General features: G+C 45.6%; 1 protein-coding gene across 1 annotated transcript in view; it reads right to left on the reverse strand.

Annotated features, from left to right (window-relative positions):
• sema4c (sema domain, immunoglobulin domain (Ig), transmembrane domain (TM) and short cytoplasmic domain, (semaphorin) 4C) overlaps nt 1-15239 on the reverse strand; it is a 99162-nt gene extending 83923 nt beyond the window's left edge. The window contains exon 1 of the mRNA XM_069701637.1: nt 14506-15239. The gene's annotated coding sequence lies outside the window, so the exon portion shown is untranslated. The remainder of the gene's footprint in view (nt 1-14505) is intronic.
• Nucleotides 15240-16786: the final 1547 nt, after the last annotated feature.

A 16786-nucleotide genomic window follows, 5' to 3' on the forward strand; every position in this document is an offset into this window, starting at 1 on the left:
TTTTTCACCCAAAAAATGAATTTACTGCGAATTTCAAGGCTTTTCACGAACAGAAACTGATGACAGATTTCCTCCTTTTTTTGCACGGTTAGTTGTTGTGAAACATCGGATGCCACATTCGGCATGTTTGTGAAAGGCTGATAAAGGATATCTTTGAGGGAAAGTTTTGAGTATCGGGTAGTTCGAAAACACGTCAGGAGGAGCTGCATACTCCGGAGTATATAAAATAAATAAAAAAAAAAAAAACGAGACAGCGCAGGTGAAGTGGTCGGGTGCAGAGATGTAAAAGCATGTAATTACACTGAAGAAAACCCTTTTTTTCCATGTCTCAGGCTCTGAATGCGGTTCATAACCGCAGCTCAGCTCTGTTTGTCGCTGCTCTGTCATTGTGAGGCCGATGCGTAAACTTAAATAATACAGATCGCTTTTTCACAAGGTATAAAAAAAAAAAACATCTCTGCTGCAGGAGATGTGTTGAAGCCTCAATCAGTTTCACACAGACGGGTTTACACGGTTTTACGTTTGGGAAGAAAAAAAAACAAACAAACACTGTGATCGATAATAAACTACTGTCGTAGATCGATCATTTTATTTAATCTTGAGATAATATGGTATACGAGGGAGAGCTGAGAGTACAATTGATGCTGTTCTCATATTTGTATGTTATATAAAGGCTACAGCCGGCAGCTGATTAGCTTAGCATAGCGAAAATGGAAATGTCAGGAGATAAAATCTGCCGACTAGAACCTCTGAAGCCGACTTATTAAGATGTTATGTCGATCGATCAAAAAAGTAAGTGTGAAGACATTGTAACGCAAACAAAATGGCCAGTTTCTGATTTAAATGTAACGTTAATGTCCGTCTCCTCAACTCGTCCGACAGTAAATAGCCAGAAAGGAAAAGATAAAAATGTAGAAACACGCTCAGCTAAACCCACAACCCCACCCATCTGTTACCACGCAAAGCACTGGGGATGCAGTCCGCCATCACCACCCACCCACCCACCCACCCACACACCCACACACACACACACACACACACACCCACACACACACAGATACAGCAGCTAACTTCATTTCAAAATCAATTAATTAAAAAGCACAGTCCTCTCCCACGGGGAGCAAAAGACAAATTTGAGGAATTTAATCCTGGTACACAAATCAGAGCTGTTCAGCTGCAGAGATATGAGAGGAAGGGATGGATGGTTGGAGGGATGGAGGACGTACGGCCAATGAATTTTAAAAAGGGAAGCAGATTCAAACTCTGTCAATTCAAGTTAACACGACTCACTCGATCTATCTATCTATCTATCTATCTATCTATCTATCTATCTATCTATCTATCTATCTATCTATCTATCTATCTATCTATCTATCTATCTATCTATCTATCTATCTATCTATCTATCTATCTATCTATCTATCTATCTATCTATCTATCTATCTATCTATCTATCTATCTGACAGATTGGAGACCATCAGCAGACTGAGCTGGTAGCCCTGTTGTCAGTATGTTGGTGGGGTTCATCAGCATCCCTCTTTCACTCCCCGACTGTCTCTTCACATTAGTTTTCAGGCTTCTTCAGAGAGACGTTATTGATTTTTTTTTTTTTTTTTTTTTTTTTTTACATTTTTTTACGCTTAGTATCATGTGTGTGTGTGTGTGTGTGTGTGTGTGTGTGTGTGTGTGTGCGTGTCTGTGTATGTGCTCGCATGTGAGTGTGTGTGTGTGTGTGTGTGTGTGTGTGTGTGTGTGTGTGTGTGTGCGTGTCTGTGTATGTGCTCGCATGTGAGAGAGAGTGTGTGTGTGTGTGTATATGTGTCTCTGCGGCTGGTCTAACCTCGGGCAAAAAAAAAAAAAAAATCATAATAAAGAGTTTGCCAGTAAAGCTCCCCGGTGTTCCTAAAAACTAAAAAAAAAAAACTAAAAAAAGCCCTTTGCCTAATAGGTACAGAGAAAAAAAGAAACACAGCGAGATAAACTGTTCCATATGCGACGGGACGGCTCTGTCTGTGTCTATCTGTGTGTGTGTGTGTGTGTGTGTGTGTGTGTGTGTGTGTGTGTGTGTGTGTGTGTGTGTGTGTGTGCGTGCGTGTGTGTGTGTGTGCGTGTGTGTGTGTGTGTTTGAGAGCGAGAGAGAACACAGAGGCGACGTGTCGGCTTGCGAAGGTGTGCATGCGAATGCGCACATTTGGCAGGCGATGTGTGAATGTGTTAGTACAGGTGAGAGTGTGTCTGTGTCGGGAGAAAAAGCACCTAGCCTTCCATATACTCGTTTGATTTGAAAACACGATAGCGGAGGAAGTATTCAGATCCTTTCTTCTCGTAAAAGTAGAAAGTAATAATTATGAGGATACCTTTCCCTTTCTTTTTTAATTTTTTTTTTTTTTTTTTAATTTATGTCTTTATTGCCTGTGTTCTGTCCTGGCAAAGCTACACTCGAAGACAAGCAGGAAAGTGTCTCTCAACGCAGCTCCGCTGTTGGCGAAAGCAACAACACGAAGAGAAAATGTGGTTTGAAAACAGCAGCAAATCTGGAAGAAAACCAAATTTATTTTTGCTGACGCGGCTGCTAAAGCTAATGTTCGCTTCGGCTGAACTTTGATGGGAGTTTTGTTGGGAACTACAACTGCCTATTTCTTCCATATTCTTTCACTGCATTCAAACAGTTATCCAAAAACATATTTACATGATCTAAAAACAAAAATACATCAAAACAGCTTATAAAAACTTGACAAAAACATGTGTCATTTGTATTTTTTTTTTTTTAATACACAGGCTTTGACAGCAAAATACCTCTTTTAAAGTGTTATATTCAGTGTCGTATATGTTATTCCTTCCTTCCTAAAATCGGCAAAAAAAAACAAAAACACGTCCTTTGTACTCGGCCTCCAAACCTCTGTCGCGGGACACTTGATCACGTGATCCCCCCCCCCTCCTCCCCCCCCCCACCCCGTCACGTGAGATTCACACGCGTGTACGTTTCACGCTTATAAAACACGTAACGTTCACGCCTAGACGTTCCGTGTCTATTTCACGCTTTCGCTGCACCGGGCGGTACATTTACATGCATGTGCGTGTCTGGTCTGGCGCTGGCTCAAATACGTCGCGCTGGACTCCACGGCTGCACACGACACGCTTGACCGAGTGTTCTTTGAAAGCATGAATTAAGAGTTTTTTTTTTTTTTTGTACACGTGTCAGTGCATTACAGGGTTTAGGAGAAAGAGGAGGGGGGGGGGTGTGGGGGGTGGGGGGGGGGTGGTGGATGAAGTACCAAGAAGCAAAAGATGAGAAAGACTGACAGAGGGAGCGACAAAAGAAGGTGAAAGTCTGGCTGGCTGGAAATTGATGGTGTAATTGTTGACTGCTGGTCGGCTCTTATCTTGGTTTCTCAGGGCTGTTGTCTGAGCGAGCCGGCTTCCTTCTTGCTCGCCAATATATCTCTCTCTCTCTCTCTCTCTCTCTCTGTCTCTTTAGGAGTGGACCAAACCTTTATGTACTATATATATATATATATATATATATTCAGCCATTGTATTCCTCCCAGTCTCTGTCCCTCCCCTCTCCTCTTTTATCTTCTTTCCTGTCATATTATCGTGGCACCGTCCCTTTGGAGCATCTCCGTCTTCTTTCATCCCTTTCCACGGCCAAGTCAGGATTTTAACGTGGGGGGGGGGGGGGTGGGGACTGGAAAAGAGCAGCAGGAGATGAGGGGTTTGGTGGAGCAAGTCGGGGGGTGGGGGGGGGGGTCAAAGGTGAGTCTGCGGCAGGACGAGGCGGGTCGGGGGGGGGGGGTGTCGAGGGCAACCTAGAGTCGGCCTCTTTCTTTCACCCCACCCCCACACCCTTACAAGGCGCACCAGCCAGACCAACACCTTAACAACAGGACTATTATGTCTGCAGCTGCTGATACAGCTGGACTTGAAGGAGGCGTAGTGATAGATTCAAGGTGGGGCCAATTAGGTGCGACAGATCAGACGGACATTGCATCATCCGGGGGCGGGCTGTCATCACCCCGCCCCTTTCTCGGGGGGGGGGGGCATTTCCCTAAGAATTTTTTTTTTTTTTAAAGTAATCTTTCTATTCTCTGTTCACATCCTACCGCGTTCACTGGAACCGGGCTTTTGTTTTGAAATCTGGTTTTATGCGCTATTACCGTAATGCCTAGTATACACAGGTACCACGAAAATACAATGGGGGGGGGGGGGCTGCTTTGATCGTGTTTTTCGGCTTGATGGCAGTATTAATACCCGCTATTAATACTGCGCAGTACTGCGTTGATGGAAACGGAAAATCGGAGGAAGTTGAGGCTTTCTCTCCAAACTTCTGCTTTGAACTAACCGGTTTAAATAATAACGCTATACCGAAAGTCGTGCAGTAGTTAGCTGAACCAACAACGATGTGAAAAACTCTTATCTCAGGGTGGGATTCCCTGTCTGCAGGAGCTCGGCACATCCTCGGAGGGAAATATGCACAAGCAGACGAGTAGGTGGGGAGGTGGCATCGTCAACCAAAACAAACAGCGGGTTTAGGATACGGAGGCACGATACGGTACGCCGTGTATTTACTTAACATCCAACGCTGGAGGAAAAAAAAAAGGGTCTGTGTTTAACAAGTCGATCATAACGCAGCGGTGACGGGCTACCGCGCTGGCGCTGCCGCTGCCGTGAACATCGGACCAGCTTCTACCTCCACCACAGAGGAACGAAGAGGAGCGGTGACTTGAGCCGTCATACTGGGATCCGTGAGGCTCAAATCTGATTAGTCAGTCAAGAGAGGGAGTCATCTCACTCCTCTTCATTGCACATTATTTCTTTTTTTTTTTTTTTTTTCTACAAATCACACCAGCTACTTACTGAAACATCTCCAATTAAGGCCAGAACACTGTGGCCATATTTGAACAGAATTGTCTGCCGTTCTCTTGCCAAAAGCGCCCCGTGGCACTTGAAAGAAGTACTCGGTGAGCAGTCAAAGCCCCACCGGTCTACCATTGATTTTTCCAGCAATAATAGTCTTGACTTCCCTGAAAGACTTGAAAGGCTGCGTTCCCATTAGGAACAGTAACTTTGGATTTCCAATTAGAGGTGCTACACTGGGTAAACATCTATATTTTCATATAAAAGGGGCTAATGACTAACTTAGATTTTCCTGCAGGCCACGTTAACTCTCGTCGAGCGAAGCAGGAAATGAGCAGGGAAGGGTCTCGCTCTCCTAAAGAGCTCTGGAAAGCTAAGCTACTCCCACACACACGAGCTCAGTGGAGATCTCAGAGAGCAGTCATGTTGGGGCTCTCCTGCTGCTGATAAGCCTGCCCGGGCCCCTCTGTAGTGCCTACCCTGGAGGGAGGCCATTAGCCCGGCTGCAGCTCCTTCCCGGATAAGCTGCGGCTTACCAGCCCGCGAGCCGCAGGGCAACTTTATTTTTTTTAAATTTTTTTATTGTCCTTTCAAAACTTTACGTGAGTGCGGGGCTGCAGAGCTCGGGAGGGGCCGTGTGTGCTGAAGTCTGAAATACAGTGTGTGTGTGTGTGTGTGTGTGTGTGTGTGTGTGTGTGTGTGTGTGTGTGTGTGTGTGTGTGTGTGTGTGTGTGTGTGTTTTCAAGTTGCGCGCTCCCGGCACTTCCTGCCCACTAACGGCCGGTCCCACGGTAGGGAGGGCGAGCTCTATCGGACCAGAACAATGCCAAAAAAAGACTGTCATAAAAACAAACTACCATGCTCTGGTTAGCACAGGAAAAAAAAAAAGAGAAGGGCAGGGGCCCGCTTTTCCTTTACAAACCCCCTACCGCACTGCATCTGCATCATTAGTCACATCCACACATAAATGGACACCACCTTCAGTGCTAGGAGCCAGTATTTATTTATTTCTGTTTTAAACTGTTGTATTCTGCTGCTGGCCTGCACACATTTGCATGCACTATCCAGGAAACGAGAGAAGAAAGGAGCCGAATACGCATGGACACACATACTCACGCGAGAGTACACACATGTGGTCCGCACACATAGCGGGGCTGCCCGCCGACAGTAAACAATAGGGAACTCCGCATTCACACTGTTCGGGTCCTAACAGCAACGACGTGTCACCGAAACCCGAATAACAACAAAATAAAAAAAAAAAAACGAGAACAATTCCGGCGGTCCTCCGAACACAAAACACAGCGCGGACAACTGAGCCAGAAAACATCTGCTGAGTCGGAACAAACAAAACAACAAGCAGCCGACGAACGGGCGCGTCGGGGGGGGGGGGCCTCAGAAAATACACTAAATACCTTACACGGTGCCCCCGAAACACAGTTGGTTCACTGACAAGGTTTTTTTTTTTTATTCTATTCTATTTTGTATTTTTTTTTTTTGCATTTTAGCCAAGCATATTCCTCTCTCTCCCCAATTCAGCTTTACAACCGCAGCCACAGCCGAGCGTGGACGGACCCAGGAAACGGCATCAAACAGGAGAGATGAGCTCAGCTGCTATTTGAAGAGGAAAATCACTGAATGAGGATTTCTGTCTTTGACTCAGGTATTAAAAAAAAAAAAAACCACAAAAAAAAAAACCAGATTGGAGTGAATGGATATACACTGCAGTACAAACTACATGTGTAGATATTATAACATGAACAGAAGGGAAAAATACATTCAAGGAATAATTCAACGTTCTGTAAAATATGTTTGTTCGCTTTCATGCCAGGACTAGATTGACACCACCATATGTGACCAGAACGAGTAGCTACATAGTGCAGTATATTTACTATTTGTGCGTGAAAGTGTGTAAATATTTCCACAATATAATGGAAAGGAAAACTCGACAATGGAACAAAAAAAAAAAAAGGTAATTTCTCCTAGAAATCCAAAAGCGCAAAGCTAAAATCTCAACGATGATGATGCAAAGTAATGACTGAGTAGTTTTCATGAAATCTCAATTTAATTTACTCTTCACGAATGAATGTCTACTAAAGTATAAAAAGAGCGATCTGGGAAACGTTTTTTTTTTTGTTTTTTTACCTTTGGATTTAGCTGCTTCCAGTTTTTACTTGAAGCTAAGCTAAGCGGTTGCTCTACGCTCATATTCAACAGAGCGAGCGCGGTATTGATCGAATTGAACACTCAGCAAGAAAGTGAATGAGAAAATGTCCCAAAAATGTCTAACTATTTGTTCAATTCAGAAAATCAAGAGCGTAAATGAAAGAGAATGAGCTTGATGATCGGTCTTTATGTTTGAAACTGCGCCAACGGTTTTCTTACTTCATAACATCCAAACTATTTCTTTAAATAACTATGGTATTGAAACGCGGCTCAGTCCGTCGGCAAGAAGAAAGAAAGAAAAAAGCATTTATCCTCCTAAGTGTCCTGTTTTACATAAATACTCGGAGGGCAACGATGGGTATCGACGGACAGACAGATGTTTGCGCATACAGCGGAGCGGTGTACAGAGATGGATGTGGAGGGAGGGCGAGGCTGCGGGCAGCAGATGGCCGATAGTGGTCAGCTGGTAACAAACAAGCAGGTCAGGCTCTCCCTCCACCGTTCATAAATAATGCAGAGGACCCCGGCCACCCGGAGCAGCTCCGGCGAGCCGCCTCCAAAAGCTCCATGCAGCAACTCTCATACGGCGATGTGGAAAGAAGAAAATGCACGAGACCTTTCGTGTCATGGCGGGGAGCTGTATGGATCGCTCCCCACCTGCTCCTTCATTTGTTTCAGACAACAGTAATTCGATTTGGGAGACGCCTCTCACTGCAGCTTTCTGACATTTAAAAAAAAAAAAAATGGCATTGATCAGCCCGACGGGGAGGGAGGGAGGGAGGGAGGGAGGGAGGGGAGTTACAGGTCAGGATGAAAAGCTTTGATAAACAAAACGTCCCCACATTGAAAGAGGGGAGGAAGCAGATTTTTGGTGCGTCCAGCTTCGCCTCCAGGAACGTCAGTATGCTCCATATCGGACTTTCCAACAGTCTGACTTTCCTGGAAACACTTTTCCTTCCTCAGGGCTTATTTATTTATTGATTGCGCTGAAGGGGGAGAGGAGGGGAGAGGAGGGGGGGGGGTTGTACATATTTATTTATTCCTGTTTTGTATTCTGTATTCTGAGAGAAGTGCTTTTTTTTTTTTTTTTTAGGCATTATCCTTAATTTTTGGACGACAACGTCGATGAGACTTGATTTAATTTAAGCGAATTGATTTTGAGAGAAAGATGCATAATGGCTGCTCAACGTTTCAGGACACTGCCACCACTGTGTACATGTGTGTGTGTGTGTGTGGGGGGGGGGGTTATATTACTTTCCTCTATCCTAGCATAGTTTTCACTCACAATGGGCTGAATATGCACTTGTCTGTTCAATTAAAGTTGAGCTATATAAGTGGTAAGTGCTTACACTTTGGCAATGCAAAAATGACCTCATTATGCTGCCCGAATTGAGCCGAAACGAGGGAGCGAGAGGAAGAAGAAGAAGGGGTGGGGGGAGGGGGAGAAGAAAAAAGAAAAAGAAAGAAGATGTGTGTGTGTAAGCGGGTGAGAGAGGTAGAGGATGCGAGAGAGGGAGCGAGAGCTCAGAGGGAACGCTACGTTGCAGAAGAGCAAAAGCTTCTCTCGTCTCGGAACAACTGCAATCACAGCCGCTGCCAAAACCCTGCGGATCCATCCGCGCTAGCTGCCTGACGGAAACTTCTCAGCAGGCCTTACAGCCACCGAGACGAGGCTGGAGGTTGTGCAGGACTCTGTGTGTGTGTTCACGATTTCAGAAATGGTGCCAATCCGTAGCATCTCAACACTAAATAAATAACATTTTAGAATTTGCTGACCGTGCGCTCCAAGGGTCAGATTTTGTTCACATTTTAGAAAAAAAAAAAAAACAACAACAACAACAACGCAACTTCGCATCAAACACGCCAGACGAAGAGAACGTCGACACAATCCGCAAGTCAAAATCTGCGACCCAGTTCCTGAGCACAGTTTGGAATAATTTGCTTAAAGACAGCTGCTTCGACCGTTTGACGAACAATAAAGCTCTACGACAATGAACGTGTGCATGTTTCATCCAGCGTGTAGCGTGGAAACGGGGACACGGCAGCACACATCATAGTGTACCATGGGGACGCCTCCGTCCCGGTAAGAAGGTAAACATCGTTGGCTTACTTTGGCAAACTTTGCACTTGCAATCACTTTCTAAGTATCTCCCAGAAACTTCCCTTGTGTTGTAACTCACTTTTTGTTTTGTTTGTGTTGCATAAGCGCTATAAAACTGATGAGAGTGTTTCTCAATCTACTGGCATTTTTTTCCATGAGGAGTGTTTTTTTTTTGGTGAAGCTGCAGGACAGTGACCTCTTTGATTTACAGCAGAGAAAAAGTTGCTTCAGAGCACAGAAGAAGAAGGAGAACAAGGACAAGAAGAAGAACAAGAAGAACAAGGACAAGAAGAAGAACAAGAAGAACAAGGACAAGAAGAAGAACAAGACGAACAAGAAGAACAAGGACAAGAACAAGAAGAACAAGACGAACAAGAAGAACAAGGACAAGAACAAGAAGAACAAGACGAACAAGAAGAACAAGGACAAGAACAAAAAGAACAAGGACAAGAAGAAGAACAAGACGAACAAGAAGAACAAGGACAAGAACAAAAAGAACAAGAACAAGAAGAAGAAGAACAAGACGAACAAGAAGAACAAGGACAAGAACAAGAAGAGCAAGGACAAGAACAAGAAGAAGAAGAACAAGGACAAGAAGAAGAAGAAGAAGAAGAAGAAGAAGAAGAAGAAGAAGAAGAAGAAGAAGAAGAACAAGAAGAAGAAGAAGAACAAGAAGAACAAGAAGAAGAAGAAGAAGAAGGTGCCGTTCTTGTTTCAGAGGTAAAACATTATTTCAAAATAGCAGATGGCAGAGCCGGTTGCCCTTTTATCACAAGGTTGGCAGTTCAAACCCTGGCTCCTCCTGTCTACGTACCAAAGTGTCCTTGGGCAAGACACTGAACAGCAAGTTGCTCCTGATGGAAGGTGAGCACCTTGCAAAAAGGTCACTTGCTGATCCGGTTCTACACGAACAGAAAGCAGCCCGGTGACACGCGTGAAGCACGAGGACGCCACGACTTTCCTGAGCAAGTACTCCCCAACTGAAGCTGCTTGATCAACATCAGCACCTGTGTTAGACGTGTGTTTTTGTGAGCGCTGCTTCATGCAACATTTTGCAGGAGGGAGGAAGGCCAGTAAACCAAAAAAAACAAAAAAAACAATCCTTCCGACATGTTTATCTTCATCAGAAATGGTGCAGAGAATCACAAGAAGCAAACGACGAGGTCCGTGAGTTTGAGTCCTCAGCCGACTTCACATCGTGGCGGCATTTTCAGGAGGCCCTGTCCGTATCGCATCCTATCCATATAGCTGATGGGAGTCCTCGATAATAATCCGACAGCAGTAATAATAAATAAATAATAATAAAGCACGCAGACTGAAGGGCTGGAAACAGACGGTTTCTATCAGTTTGACCCTGCAGCTCGCTAAAGTCCATCTACCACCATGTTCCTGTAAACAAGCCTCTTCCCCTCCTTCTTCTCCAAACATCAGCCAGTTCAGTCCTGCCCCGCCTCCTGCTGTTTCCCCCCCCCCCCTCACACACACACACACACACACACACACACACACACACACACACACACACACACACACACACACACACACACACACACACACACACACACACACACACACACACACACACACACACACACAGAGACCCATCTGCTTCAGCTCTCCAGACCTTGCATCTGGCCTTCCATAAACCATATTTCTGCTCAACACACACACACACACACACACACACACACACACACACACACACACACACACACACACACACACACACACACACACACTGAGAAGCACATAAAAAAAACCAAAACAAATCGTTGCGATTCTGTTCGTGCGCCATGTGAACACAGAGGGCACGACTCGAGATGTGAACTCCCTTCAGCTCAGCAGGAAACACGGACCAGTTTGAAGCAGCAAAAAAACAAAACCAGATCTACTTCTGAAAGAGTTGTTTGGGGTTGTTTTTTTTTTGTGTTTTTTTTTTTTAGAGAAAGGAAGAAAGGAAGGAAGGCAGATCGGATAAAATCAGTCGTGGGATGAAAAGGATGTTTTTGAGAAAAAGTCCTCATGTGGGAAGCTGGCGCATCAACTGTTGCTCAGCAAAGGATGGTGGGAAATAGAAAAAGCCACTTCCCACCATCTCAAATACATTATCGTTAGCGGATTGAGATACACACACACACACACACACACACACACACACACACACACTGTGGCGTCGCGCTCAGCAACACACGCAGTCTTCAGTTACATAATCTGAAATTATCCCGTTATCACAGGATTTCGCTGCGCATTCAGCTGCGCGCCATGTGGGCCGCAGTATCTGTTGCATTGACGTGATACATGTGACACGGAGATGACAATTAAACACACACAAACAGACACACATGCGCACACACACACACACACACACACACACACACACACACACACTGGGCAGACGGGAGACATCTGGCGCAGCGGGCGATGATGCAACGTTGACCCTCGGGTGTCAAAACACACAGCGCGTGTCATGTATGTGCACAAGTACAGGCAGACAGGCACAACACACACACACACACACACACACACACACACACACACACACACACACACACACACACACACACACACACACACACACACACACACACACACACACACACACACACACACCGATACAGGTAGAGAGATAGAGCTGAATAGCGACAGTGACTAGGAGTATTTTGTTTCATTGAGTCACTTTTCAAACACAAACTCAGGTTTCATTTCATCTCTTAGCACATTTAATAAATGTGGATTTACCGCTGCGGGTCGGACAGACCGGCACATTTCACCTTGAGGGAACTTTAGTGGGGATTTTTCGACATTTTCTGTGGTTTTATGGACAAAAGAACAAACAAAAATGGATCGATGGGTCAAAACGAATCCGCTCGGGTCCGTTATGGCCTCGTAGCGCGGCGGCGGACGACGCTCGGGACCCGGAGGGCGACGTGACGTTCGCGCACGCTCAGTATAGAAGGACTCAAAGTTTGAAGAAATCCCACAACTGTCGAGCGCACGCTGAGAATATCAGAAACAAACATCGTGTAAAACGGAAGCTGCACGTGCCCGAAGACGACAGCTGGAGCGTGGCCTTTTACATGTGTGCAATTTGTCTTGCGGGACTGTGAATGCGTGTGTGAGTGCGTGTGTGTGTGTGTGTGTGTGTGTGTGTGTGTGTGTGTGTGTGTGTGTGTGTGTGTGTGTGTGTGTGTACGTGCGAGGAGCAGCACGAGGAGTGTGTGAGGAAGAAGATGGGAAGGAGGCCGGCCGTCAGGATGTGGAGTCCATTGTCTGTCCGACAATGAAGAGATCAGTCGGCAGGAGTCCTGCGGCTCCCTCAATGGAGGCATTAACATCTGGGGCCAGAGGGCTGGCGGGTGTGTGTGTGTGTGTGTGTGTGTGTGTGTGTGTGTGTGTGTGTGTGTGTGTGTGTGTGTGTGTGTGTGTGTGTGTGTGTGTGTGTGTGTGTGTGTGTGTGTGTCTTTGTTGCAACCGCCCTGGATAGAAACAGGATTTTCAAGGCCCACCCCACCCCACCGACTGGGAGTAATGCAGATGTCAGGAGGAATCCTTCAACAAACCAAATTGGTTTCCGAAGATATCTCCATGTAACTTGCTTCCCCTTCGTGAAAAGCGCGTCTGTGTATTCATATCGAGGATTATATGTATTTTTAAAGGTCCGCGAACTCGATTTCACAAATTAAAAAGGTGAGCCAAGTGAATTTCGGCCGGATTATCCTCCGCTGTATCCTTCCTCACACCGCAAATGTCAACTTTGCTCAGGCTGAATTCCACCAGTATATTACTGCCATTAATCTTGGCAAACGACACAGTGACACGCTCGAACACACACACACACACACACACACACACACACACACACACACACAGATGTAACGAAGTACCCGCCCACTAACTGTATATATATATATTTTTTTAAAAAAGGAATGGTAGGGCAAACTTTATGAGGCAATTACACAAATATCTCAGCAGAAAGTCCTCCAGCACAGTAACGCTCAGATACCCCCTCCTCCCCCCCCCTCACACACACACACTCCCCCTCTCCATCCCACATGGCAGTAACATGCCTCCAGTAACTTCTCTCACAACCCTCCTCCTCCTCCTCCCCCCCCTCCACCACCAACCCGGCACTGTCTGCGAGCTAACTGGCAGTGGCACCATCCAGCTTGTAAAAATAAATAAATAAGTAAATAAAAAAAAAAAAAACAACGACTCCGAAACCACCACCTTTTTTACACGCAAACCCTTCCTCAGTGTCCAGTATGGAGGCCTTTCCGCCCCCACCCACCTCCACCCTTTCACCCTCCACCTCTCCTCCTCCTCCTCAGTAATTACAATAATCACTCAACTGAAGCTAATACTTACTTCATTAAGGCAACAAAAAAAAAAGAGGAAAGAAAAAAAAAAAAAAATTCCGGAGGGGAATAAGAGGGGAAAAAATAACTCCAAAGTAATACCTCAAGCCGGTGGATTATTGTCAGCATAAGAGCTTAAATTTTGAGTGTCAGCTGAGGAAGGAGGGGGGGGGGGGGGGGGGAGGAAACGGAGGGTGAACTCACGGCTTTTAAGGGCAAATACGGGAAAATGAAAACCTCCGCACTGTGCCGCGATTTCAGCGGGATGCTCTCTGTGTAGCTTTTGAAATGTGCCACAAACTCGTCTCCGCCTAAAGAGTAAGTTATGGATATAATTGGAACATCACGGTGATGCCGTAACAGACGACACGACGGGACCACGGACGGACCGGGGGGGGGGGGGAGAAAGGTGGCTAAAAGTTCACGATGAGGCACCAAACACGAAAGGACTCAAGGGAAATATCGCAGGTAAGATGTTCCATAAAGTGGCACGGGAGAGATCATTCTGACATGCTGCGGGAGGGGGGGGGGGGGGGGACAACCCTGAACTACAAAGCACCATATTTTGAGCGTCGTGGAGTTTACGGTTGCATCGCCGGACTGAGACGGCGGAGCCTTTTGCACGTACGGTAAGATACCCAGACTACGGTGAAACCCCCCCCCCCCCCGGAGTTGATCCCCTTCCAGCAGCTCCTGACCGCAGTGCGCCGTGTGTTTACACTGCACGAGAAGGCAAGATAAAGTTGCATCACGTTGTGAGGAGCACCACCACCACCAAAAAACAAAAAAACAAAAACAACTGGCAACCAACAACACCTCCAAATGATCCGCCACGGACAACGTAGATTTGGTCCTGTTTCTTAGGAAAAGACAACACACGCACGCACAAATGAAGGGGCTTTCATGGCAACAGTTGGGGAGACCCGGACGCTCCGGGTCTGGATGTCTTCTGCCTCCCGTCTACTTTTAATCCAGCCGCCTCGCGAGCCCTGCAGCCACCATAACGATAAATAACGGCTGCAAACTTACCTTCTTATTACGGCGATGGTGGTGATGATCACAGGCAACGCGTCCTGCGCTTTTTTTTTCCCCCCCCCCCCTCTCTCTCCGCTGTCTTTCTCTGACGACAGATCCAATATCCTTTTTTTTTTCTTTCTTCCTCCCTGCCTCTCTTCTTCTTCTTCTTCTTTCTCCGTTATCTCACGTTTGTGTTAGGCTTTTTTTTTTTTTTTTTTTGAGGGGGGGGGGGGGGGGGCGAGATTTGAGTTATAAATTATTCCACATCCTCATCAATTTCGGATGAAATCGACCCGCGGGTTTCTCTCTCGCTCCTCGCGCGTCCTTTTCGAGGATTTTTGTAAAAAAATAATAATAATTAAAAAAAAAAATTGTGTTTGGACTGTACGGCAAAAAAAAATAAAAAATAAAAAATCAAGCCATATGATCCTGTCATTCAGTTTCTACACAGAAGAACTGGCTCTCCGCGTAACTCCCTCCCAAGGCTTTGTAACACGAACCCTAGAGGAGGAGGAGGGAGGAGGAGGAGAAAAGAGAGGTGGAGAGGAAAAAAAAAAAAAAAAAAAAAAAAAAAAAAAAAAGCAAAGAAAGAGAAGAAAGCGTGAATTTAATCCACGAGCTGGAAGGATCTATCTGCCTCTCTGTGTCAGAAGTTTCAGCGGTCCGTACCGAGCAGACATAACGGGGAGTGCGGTCGTGGCGCTGCGTCTCTGTGCCAATCTCCGCTGGAAATGATGCGTGTGTGTGTGTGTGTGTGTGTGTGTGTGTGTGTGTGTGTGTGTGTATATACGCGTAGCGCTGCAGCGTGTGCCCCCCCCCCTCCCCACTCCTCCCCCTTCCAGCCTACTTCTGCAGTACGCATCACAGCAGGGACTTGGGAGGATTTAAAAAAAAAAAAAAAAAAAAAAAAGGCACACAAACAGGTCTCCGCCCATTAGCCTCTCTGAACAAGGGCCACACGGCGTACGAAACCTCCGCCCCCCCTCCCCCTCCTCCCCCCATCCCCCATCACACCGCTTGATGAAGACAAGTTTCTTTGTGTGGAAAGTGAATGTCTGTTTTGGGGCCGAGTGCTGCCCAACCTGGGGTCTGACCTGAGACACACGGCTGAGGTCCCTTTTTTAACAAGCAAATGAGCATTTGATTTGGGAGCAGTGGTTCAAGAGGCCATTGTTCAACCCTGCTTCCTGATCTGCTGAGGTGCCACCGAGCAAGGCATCGAGACCAATGCAAGCCTGAACGGGCAGAGAAGATGTTCCCGCAAGAGATCAATACAGCATTAATACAGCATTACTATTGTTGTTGCCCTCACTGTGGTGTACAAATAAAAAGCAGTGTGTTGTTGTCAGATGAAGCCTTTAACCAACAGCTCTATTCATTTTATCTTTATCATTTTATCGTCTCATCAGAAAATCAATAATCTGATTTATTATTTTAAATGAACCAGAGTGGTTTTGTTGTCTAAACTATCTCCTCTGTACCTTTTTAATGATGTTTATTGATTGTTCCAAAAAAAAACAAAACATGAATTGCTGCTCTTGTTAGAAATGTTTATCCTCGACAGAGCATTGAGATGTTTTACGATTTTACGATTAAAGCAGCAGTTAAAGGACCCCATTACAAATTAGTGTTCTTCATATTATAATTTTAAAGGACCCCCCCAACTCAAAAATAAATTGGGATTACCGTAACTTCACTTGTGGTTGTTCACACAGTCAACCACTGAGAGGGAAAAGGTGACTCTGCTCGCCTCAAATCTCCCTTAAAGGCCTGGTTTTGTGACATCACAGCTAGTTTCAAAGCCAATCAATGTCCAGTATTGAGCTCAGAAATAAACATTTTCAGTACGGAGAAACAACAAATTCACTTTTCAGCGAAGAAAACAACATCTTCTGTTCATCAGATCAACGTCTGAAATGAAAACCCTGCATAGATTTCAGCGAAGACAAAGAAGAAGATGTTAACACTAAGAATTCTTCAACCTGTTACGAGACTTTTTTCTGCGGCAAAACTATAAAAGTGATGTTTCAAAGCGGAGCGCTTTCATTTCTTCGAACGTATCTGGAGGCGATTTTTCACAGTAAAAGGTCATTGCTTCGCCGATGTGACCGCACTCTGCATAAAAGTGCAAGACTGTATTTCCACATGACTAAGGCCAGACTTGTTATGCAAGAGATATACAGACAAACATACTTGTACATTTCTTTCTATTATCACTGAGGTTGATGTCCCGAGAGAACTCGCAGAAGAGATTGAAGAGGGGGGGAAAAAACGGTCTAAATCGAAGCACCGG

The sequence above is a fragment of the Brachyistius frenatus genome, unplaced genomic scaffold (genome assembly GCF_029030835.1).
Source record: "Brachyistius frenatus isolate BFR_SWC_R1_liver_20210118 unplaced genomic scaffold, ASM2903083v1 Contig_37, whole genome shotgun sequence".
NCBI lineage: Eukaryota > Metazoa > Chordata > Actinopteri > Embiotocidae > Brachyistius > Brachyistius frenatus.